The following is a 10,331-nucleotide window of genomic DNA, read 5'->3' as shown; positions in this document are numbered from 1 at the left end:
TCAGTTTTGAGCATGTTCATGCACCACGGATGCCATGTGATATTTTAGGATGCTTGCATTAGAAATCACGAATATGTTGCATTGCATAATATGTTGTTGATGTGGATGAATGTTGAATGATCCATTAGCCCTCATATGTTATGATATGATGATATGGTATGGAAGTCCAGGTGTGGCCTGCACTACGCCCCTGGCATTATGTAAGAGAAAGACCGGACGTGGCCTACACTACGCCCCCGGCACTATGGATTATGTATGTTATGTTATGTTATGTACAAGAGAAAGACCAGGTGTGGCCTGCACTACGCCCCTGGCATGATTGGATTATGTAGAGGGCTAAATGGTGACAAGTTCATCCTTGATATGATTAGTTGTGATGTGATGCATTTCATGTTATCATATGTTTTAAATGCTTTACTATTCTGCTCACTGGGCTCTAGTAGCTCACCCCTCTCCCAAATTTTCCCCAGGTTTGCAGGTACGGGTTAGACAGAGAAGTCAAGAGGAGTAAGGAAGTCTTATGTATATAATAGTTAGAATGTGGACATGACAAATTGTGTAATGATGCATAGATATGTAATGTAACGATATTGAGGTTAGAAGTGTGCTTGACCATAGTGTATTGTAATCCCTTTTGATACATGATCTTAATGTTTATTGATGTCCATGTTTAGCCAACTCAACACTTGTTATGTCACCCCATTGGGGGCATTGATGAGATCCCACAGAGGGGTCAAGTTTATGATTATGTATAAGTTCAGTGCATGCACAGGTTGAGTTTGGTGTATGATAGAATGTATGAAAGAAAAGTTTTAAATTTTTATGTATGATTGTTGATCATGTATGGGATTAAACAGGTTTACAGGTTGCATGTCAGGCTTGCTACGGGTCCCGGCGGCCTTAAGCCGATCTGGATCCTAGCGCCGGTAGCGGTCCGATTTTCGGGTCGTTACAGAATGGTATCAGAGCCCTAGGTTCATATGGTCGGACCTAGAGTGTCGGGCTCATAGATGTTATAGAAGGTCAAGCACAGTAGGAAAGGTCATGTCCACTAGGATAGGATGTGGAGTCCTGTCTTACATGATGATGTGAAATGCTATGATATGAATGATATGCTATGATGTGTGATGCGGGTTCATGTGTGTAATACCCGGCTAGACTCTGGTATCGGAATTCCTACCGTCTGGTGGAATCTCGGATGTCGGAAGCCTCTAGTAGGGTAGAAACATGTTTTCATAAAATGTTTTAAAGCATTTCATGGTTTTAAGTATGAAAATTAAATGAGTTTTTGCATGAGAAGTCTTTGGAGGAAAACCCAGGTTCGGCCGCCGAAAGTCAAGTTCGGCCGCCGAACATGCATGCGTTTTGGAGGCACGTTAGGCCCCCGAAAGCATGAGTTAGGGAAGTCCAGGTTCGGCCGCCGAAAGCCAAGTTCGGCCGCCGAACATTTCATGGATGTGGAGGCACATTCGGCCCCCGAACGTGGCCTGGCCAGCCACCTATAAAAGGGGCACTTAGCCGAAATGGGCGAGCTTTCTCCCATTTTCGGCCACAGCAAGCTTCCGACCTTCCCTTTTTCAAATCTTGTGTTTTTCTTCCAAATCTCTTCCATTTTCCTTGAGTTTTAAACTCACATTGCAAGTTTTGAGCATTTAAACCAAGTTTTGGGGCTTTGGGAACTCAGGAGCTCATTTTCGTGGATCTCCAAGTTTAGGTCATCTCCCTCTCGATCTTCAAGAGGTAAGAGCCGATCTTAAGCTCCTTATATGTTTTAAGTAAGTTTTAAGTTGTTTTATGGGTAGAGATGCATGTTTAGGCTTGTTGATGAGTTTATGGGTTTTGATGTTTTGATGAACAATGTATGTTGCTTGTGAGTGTTGTAGTTGGGGTATTTGATAGTTTGAGACCCCTAGGTGTGATGTATGGTGTTTATGCATGTTTTAGAACAACTTTATGCATGATTGGGGAGTTTGAAAGCAAAATGTTTTAGGGAGCCAAGTTTCTGCCCTTTGGCAGAAACCAGGTTCGGCAGCGGAAGGGAGTTTCGGCCGCCGAACATGGCTTGAGAGGCAGCTTTAGGCTGCCGAAGCTTGCCCCCGAAAGTTGGAGTTTCGGCTCTGTCCGAGACTTTCGGCCGCCGAAGGTGCCGCCGAACCTGCCTGACTTTCGGCTCTGGAGGGACTTCCGGCCGCCGAAGGTGCCGCCGAAAGTGCCCTGTCCAGCCTTTTCTTGCATGCTTCCTAGGAGTGTTTTAAGGTGTTTTTAGGAGGTTTTTGGGGGTATGTTTAGAGTTATGTTCTTGTTGTTTGGTGTCTCATTTGAGTCCACCTGTGTAGGTTCGGACCCGAGGAACCGAGACCCCCGGTTGTGAGATAGTCGTTCAGAGTTCGTTGTTAAAGCTTCAGTCACCAGGTGAGTGGAACAACCCCTTAAGTTTTAAAGCAAAGTAAATGAATAAATGAATGAATCATAAAGCATTGCCCATGCATCATTATGCCATGCAATATTTCAGGATGTTTGCATTAGAATTCACGAATATGCTGCATTGCATAAATTGATGTTGATGTGGATGGTTGTTGGGTGATCCATAGTCCTCTAATGCTATGTTATGATGATATGTTATGGAAGACCAGTGAGGCCCATTCTACGCCCCTGGCACTATGTAAGAGAAAGACCAGCGAGGCCCATTCTACGCCCCTGGCATTTTGGAATGTTATGATATGAAAGAGAAAGACCAGTGAGGCCCATTCTACGCCCCTGGCATTTGGAGATGTTGAGGACTAATGGTGACAATACCATCCTTTATGTGATTAGCTGTGATGTGTTGCATTTCATGAAAGCATGAATAAGAAAAAGAAAGAAAAGGTTAAATAATAATAATAAAATGAATAATAATATACCTAAAAATGGAGGAATTAAAGCAAATGTTTTTAGTTTCTGCTCATTGGGCTTTATAGCTCACCCCCTCTCCCCTAACCCCAGTCTTGCAGGTGCAGAGTAGATAGAGAAGTCAGGAGAGTAAGAGAAGTATGTAATAGCTTAGCTGTGGACATGGTTTGTTGGTAATGTAAATTATGAGATGTAATGTAATGTAAGTTTGATAATGTGCTTGACTAGAGTCTGTTGTATTCCCTGTACACATGGTCTTGTATGAGATATAATGTTTTTATGATGCCTATGTAATCCAAGCCTATGTTATGTTATGTTACCCCATTGGAGTTTTTTTTTGTTGAGGACTCCAATGAGGGGTTTATGTTATGTTTGTGCATGCACAGGCTAGGCTTGGCAAAGAAATGTTGGAACGAAAGAAAAAGTTTTTTTTTTGTATGTTGTTGACCATGTATGGGATTAAACAGGTTCACAGGATGTATGTTTGGCTTGCTACGGGTTCTGGCGGCCTTAAGCCGACCTGAATCCTAGCGCCGGTAGCGGTCCGGTTTCCGGGTCGTTACAGAGTGGTATCAGAGCCCTAGGTTCATATGGTCGGACCTAGAGTGTCGGGCTCATAGATGTGATAGAAAGTCAAGCACAATAGGAAATCATGTCCACTAGGATAGGATGTAGAGTCCTGTCTAGAATGAAAGTATGATATGCCATGAGATATGCTATGTATATGATGTGGGTTCATGTGTTTCCACATGAACCATTGGATGCTAATGTTTTGTTATCTGTGCTGTTTTTCAGTAAACAGAATGCGAGGAACTCGTCGATCAGCTAGATTGACTCGAGTACCACCGGAGGAGGAGGGCACGAGCGCCCGTCCTCCAGCATTGCCAAGGGCAATGTCAAGTAGGTCCAACAGGGACAGAGCAGTGGGAGACCCTAGAAGATCTCTGGATCTGGGTAGAAACAGATCAGTAAGAGGAACGGTTCAAGGAGGCAGGTCAGTGGATGTGGGAGAAGAGATGGATGTGGACCAGAGGAGGGATGGTAGTCTTGGTGTGAGCATGCCAGAAGAGGGCATGGGTGAGTCTCAGGGAGGCACTCAGGCCTCGGGGTTTATTCCACCACCCCAGTACCCACCTTTTTCACCATACCCCGGGTATTCGATGGGAGGTACATCGGATTACCCCAGTTTTAATCCTTACCCTTCTCACATGCCATACCCACCTTTCTACCCACAGTATCCACAGTACCCTATGTACCCACCTCCATCCTTCCATCCAGGCACAGCAAACCCTATCCCAGGGGATGTCGCACCTCCACCACCAGCAGAAACCGCAGTTACAGAAACCCAAAGACCTCAACCTACCTCATCTGGAGGGAGCAAGGCCAAGATGACCGACTATATGAAGTTGGGTGCTCCCCAGTTTGATACCGGTGATGATCCGTTTGTGTACCTGGAGAAGGTCAAAACAATTACAGATGAGATAGGGGCTGATGACAGTAGAGCCATTCAGATGGCTGGTTTCACTCTGAAATGCAAGAAGGCATGAGAGTGGTTCAAGAACTATGTGAAACCAAGGGTGGACAGTCTGTCATGGGAGGAGTTTGCGAATGAGTTCACAGGATGGGCTTTCCCTGACAGTTCCAGGGAGCTGAAAGTGATTGAGTTTGAACAGCTGAAGCAGACAGATGAGATGGGTGTCGATGAGTACACCGATAGATTCTTAGAGTTGTTGCCGTTTGCTGGGCAACATCTGGACACAGATCCGAAGAAGTCGAGGAGGTATATCATGAGGCTCAATTCCAGGTATTCCTCTTTGATTCAGTCAGCTGATAGAGAAAGTTTCCATGCCATTATAGACATGGCCAGGAGAATGGAGGCTAGTGCCGTAATAGAGGGAAAAGTCAAGCAGTCAGTGGCACAACCTTCTGGTTCTAAGACCCCAGGTGGGGGAAGGATAGACCCTTCATCCTTGAGTTCAGCTAGTAAGAAGTGGGGCAGTACCGCTAAGAAACCAAAGAAGAATAAGTTCTGGAGCAAGATCAAATCAGGTCTGGGATTAGGAGGTGGCTCAAGCTCTGGTGCTGATAATGCAGTGTGTGCAAGGTGTGGTAAACTACACAGGGGGGTATGCCGGTTTGGGACGACAGCCTGCTACAGGTGTGGGCAAAAGGGACACATGTCTTGGGAATGTCCGAAAGCAGTTCCTACGGCACAGCCCCAGCAGACAACTTCGGGTAGCGTAACACAGCCAGCAGCTTCAGCCGCAACACAGGCTAGTGGCAGAGGCCGAGGGAGAGGGTCAGCCTCTTCTTCATCAGTTTACAGAGGGGAAGGTCCGTCAGCTTCAGCACGGATTTTCACAATGACGCAGCAGGAGGCAAACGCATCCAACACCGTGGTGTCAGGTAATATCATCATTGGTTGTTCAGATGTTTATGCCTTAATGGACCCGGGTGCATCCCATTCTTTTGTTTCTCCGAGAGCGGTCGAGAGGTTGGGTTTGATGGTCTCTGGGTTAGAGTGTCCCCTATGGGTTAGCGGACCCAAATGTGACCCGTCAGTGGCAGAGTCAGTCTGCCAGTACAGTCCAGTTTTCATAGAGGGAAGATGCCTATCCGCCGACCTAGTGGTTCTAGACTTGACAGATTTTGACGTCATTCTAGGGATGGATTGGCTATCTACCCATGGTGCTACCTTGGATTGCAGAGACAAGGTAGTTAAGTTCAGATGTCAGGATGGGTCAGAGGTTGTCTTTAGAGGAGACAGGGGGAGTACACCTAGAGGTTTGATATCAGCCCTACAGGCTCGTAGGCTGCTCAGGAGGGGTTGTCAGGGTTATCTAGCTCATGTGAGAGAGCTAGACAGAGATGTCAGAGAGCCCGCCTCGGTGCCTGTGGTTAGAGAGTTCTTAGATGTTTTCCCAGACGAGCTGCCAGGTTTACCGCCTCCTAGGGAGATAGAGTTCGAAATAGAATTGATGCTAGGAACCAGACCGATCTCTATCCCTCCCTACAGGATGGCGCCAGCAGAGCTGAAAGAGCTTAAAGAACAGTTGCAAGAGCTGGTAGACAAGGGTTTCATCCGACCGAGTGCCTCACCTTGGGGTGCTCCAGTGTTGTTCGTGAAAAAGAAGGATGGATCCCTCAGACTTTGTATCGACTATAGACAGTTGAACAAGGTTACTACCAAGAACAAGTACCCGTTGCCTAGGATCGATGATCTATTCGACCAGCTAGCAGGAGCAGGTTGTTTCTCCAAAATAGATCTGAGATCTGGGTATCATCAGTTGAGGATCAGAGATGAAGATGTGCCAAAGACAGCATTCAGGACCAGATATGGGCATTTTGAGTTCCTAGTGATGCCGTTCGGGTTAACAAACGCCCCTGCAGCATTCATGGATCTCATGAACAGAGTATTTAACCAATACCTGGATCACTTCGTTATTGTCTTCATAGATGATATCTTAGTGTATTCCAGGAATGCAGAAGAGCATGCCCATCATCTGCGGTTGGTCTTGCAGACTTTGAGGGAACATGGCTTGTATGCCAAGTTCTCTAAATGTGAATTCTGGCTGAGGAGCATTTCGTTCTTGGGGCATGTAGTGTCAGAAAATGGTATTGAGGTGGACCCCAAGAAGACAGAAACTGTGGCTAACTGGCCTAGACCCACTTCAGTGACAGAGATTAGAAGTTTCTTGGGTTTGGCAGGTTACTACAGGAGGTTCGTTCAGGACTTCTCAAAGATAGCAGCTCCTCTGACCAGGTTAACCAGGAAGAAGCAGAAGTTTCTGTGGACCGACCAGTGCGAAGAGAGTTTTGAAGAACTTAAGAAGAGGTTGACTTCAGCACCAGTTTTAGCTCTGCCATCTAGTGATGAGGACTTTACAGTCTTTTGTGATGCGTCCCGTGTGGGACTGGGTTGTGTACTGATGCAGAATGAGAGGGTGATTGCTTATGCTTCTAGGCAGCTAAAGAAGCATGAGCTGAATTACCCCACACATGACCTTGAGATGGCAGCGGTAATCTTTGCACTCAAGATGTGGAGGCACTACCTCTATGGGGTAAAATGTGAGATCTTCACGGATCATAAAAGCCTGCAGTACATCCTGAGTCAAAGAGATTTGAACTTGAGACAAAGGAGATGGGTGGAGCTGCTGAGTGACTATGATTGCAACATTCAGTATCATCCGGGTAAGGCGAATGTCGTGGCAGACGCCCTAAGTCGGAAGTCACTAGGCAGTCTATCCCACATCACGGCAGAGAGGAGACCAGTGGTGAAGGAGTTTTACAAGCTCATGGATGAAGGTCTACAGTTGGAGTTGTCTGGTACCGGTGCTTTAGTGGCCCAGATGAAAGTGACACCTGTGTTTCTGGAGCAAGTGGCTCAGAAACAGCATGAGGACCCAGAGTTAGTGAAGATTGCCCGGACTGTCCAGTCAGGCAAAGACAGTGAGTTCAGATTTGACAATAAGGGGATCCTCCGCTATGGGAGTCGATTGTGTGTACCAGATGACATAGGGCTAAAAGGAGACATTATGAGGGAGGCTCATAATGCAAGATACAGCGTTCACCCCGGGGCCACCAAGATGTATCAAGATTTGAAGAAAGTTTATTGGTGGCCAGCGATGAAGAAAGAAGTGGCACAGTTTGTGTCAGCCTGCGAAGTGTGTCAGAGGGTGAAGCTGGAACATCAGAAGCCGGCTGGAATGCTTAACCCACTACCTATTCCAGAGTGGAAATGGGAGAATATAGCTATGGACTTCGTAGTGGGGTTACCGGCAGCGTCCAACAGAGTGGACTCCATATGGGTAATTGTGGACAGACTCACCAAATCTGCTCACTTCATCCCTGTCAGGAGTGGCTACTCTGTGGACAAGTTGGCGCAGGTATATGTGGATGAGATCGTCAGGCTGCATGGGGTTCCGGTTTCGATAGTGTCGGATAGAGGGCCCTAGTTCACCTCCAGGTTTTGGCGGAGTCTGCAGAATGCCATGGGTACTAGATTGGATTTCAGTACTGCCTTCCACCCCCAGACGGATGGACAGTCCGAAAGGACCATCCAGACTATCGAGGATATGCTTAGAATGTGTGTGCTGGACTTTGGCGGTTCTTGGAGGCAACACCTACCTTTGGTGGAGTTTGCCTACAATAACAGCCATCATGTTAGCATCGGGATGGCTCCATATGAAGCTTTATATGGGAGGAAGTGCAGGTCACTTGTTTGCTGGGAGGAAGTTGGAGAAAAGGCCTTGGCAGGGCCTGAGCTAGTAGAGATCACCAGCAGGGTGGTACCCATAATCAGAGAGAGAATCAAGATTGCTGCAAGCAGACAGAAGAGTTATGCAGACATCCGCAGAAGACAGGTAGAGTTTCAGGAGGGGGATCTGGTATTGCTCAAGGTGTCTCCAATGAGAGGAGTGGTTCGCTTTGGGAAGAAAGGTAAACTAGCTCCACGATACATCGGACCCTTTGAAATCTTGCAGAAGATTGGGAATGTGTCGTACAAGCTAGATTTGCCTGCTTCAATGGCAAGAATCCATCTGGTTTTCCATGTTTCAATGTTAAGGAAATTTGTGTCAGATCCGGGCAAGGTTCTTAGTGAGCCTGATGTGGAGATCCAAGAGGATCTCACCTATGTTGAGCAGCCAGTGTGGATCATAGACACCCAGATCAGAAAGCTAAGAAACAAGGAAATCCCGATGGTGAAAGTCCTTTGGAACCACCACAATATGGAAGAGTGCACTTAGGAGATACGGGAGTCCATGCTCCAGCAGTACCCTTATCTTTTCTGAGGTCAGTTCCTTATGAGTTTTATGTGTATGATATGTTGTGTACCTTACATGTGCTAGTTGAGGAACATTCGGGGACGAATGTTCTTAAGGGGGGAGAATGTAATACCCGGCTAGACTCCGGTATCGGAATTCCTACCGTCCGGTGGAATTTCGGATGTCGGAGACCTCTAGAAGGGTAAAACCATGTTTTCATGAAATGTTTTAATGTTTTTGATGATTTTAAGTAAAGAGGAAATGAGTTTTTAGAATAAAAACACCCTTGGAGGAAACTCAGGTTCGGCCGCCGAAACTCAAAGTTCGGCCGCCGAACATGCATGCTTTTCGGGTGAGCCTTAGGCCTCCGAAGGCATAAGTGAGGGAAGCCCAGGTTCGGCCGCCGAACCTCAAGTTCGGCCGCCGAACATGGCATGCATGCGGGGGCACGTTCGGCTCCCGAATGTGGCCTGGCCAGCCACTATAAAAGAGTCCCTTAGCCGAAATGGGCGAGCTTTCTCCCCATTTTCGGCCAAGGTGAGCCCTTCCGCCGTTCCTCACCATTCTTGAGTTCTTTCCTTCAAATCTTTCAAGATTTTCACAAGTTTTTACGTTGTTTTGAAGATTTTCGAGTTTAAAGCAAGTTTTGGAGCTTTGAGGTTCAAAAACTCAAAATCTCCCACCTCCGAGTTTAGGACGTCTCTCTCTCGATCTTCAAGAGGTAAGAGCCGATCTTAAGCTCATTTCATGTTTAAAGTAAGTTTTATGCAAGATCTATGGGGTAGAATGCATGTTTAGCTCATAGTTAGGTTTTTGAGTTAATGTTATGTTTTGAGCAATGTATGTTGGATTTGTATTGTTGTTGTGTGTTGTAGTTGGGGTTTAAGTTAGTTTGAAGCCCCTAGGAGCCAATGTATGTATATTTGCGTGTTTTGGTTGAGCTAAATGCATGATTGGAAGTTTTGGAGGCAAATGTGCTTGAAGGAGCCAAGTTTCTGCCCTTTGGCAGAAACCAGGTTCGGCAGCCGAAGGAACTTTCGGCCGCCGAACATGGCTGGGGAGGCAGGCCTTTTGGCTGCCGAAGTTGCCCCCGAAAAGAGACTTTCGTCTCTGTCTGGGACTTTCGGCCGCCAAAGGTGCCGCCGAACCTGCCCTGTTCTGCCTTCCTTTGCATGTTTTTACATGATTGTTTTGAGGTGTTTTAGGGGGTTTTTGAGGGATGTTTTTAGAGTTATGTTCTAGTTGTTTGGTCCCTCATTTGAGTCCACCTGTGTAGGTTCGGACCCGAGGAACCGAGGACCTCAGCAGTGAGTCAGCTGCTTCAGTCAGTGTCAGAGCTAGCCAGAGGTGAGTGGAATGACTCTTATGCTTTTAAATAAATAAATAAATCAATGTTGAGCATGTTCATGCACCACGGATGCCATGTGATATTTTAGGATGCTTGCATTAGAAATCACGAATATGTTGCATTGCATAATATGTTGTTGATGTGGATGAATGTTGAATGATCCATTAGCCCTCATATGTTATGATATGATGATATGGTATGGAAGTCCAGGTGTGGCCTGCACTACGCCCCTGACACTATGTAAGAGAAAGACCGGACGTGGCTTACACTACGCCCCCGGCACTATGGATTATGTATGTTATGTTATGTTATGTATAAGAGAAAGACCA

The sequence above is a fragment of the Manihot esculenta genome, chromosome 4, assembly GCF_001659605.2.
Source record: "Manihot esculenta cultivar AM560-2 chromosome 4, M.esculenta_v8, whole genome shotgun sequence".
Taxonomy (NCBI): domain Eukaryota; kingdom Viridiplantae; phylum Streptophyta; class Magnoliopsida; order Malpighiales; family Euphorbiaceae; genus Manihot; species Manihot esculenta.
This window is presented reverse-complemented; position numbering follows the sequence as displayed.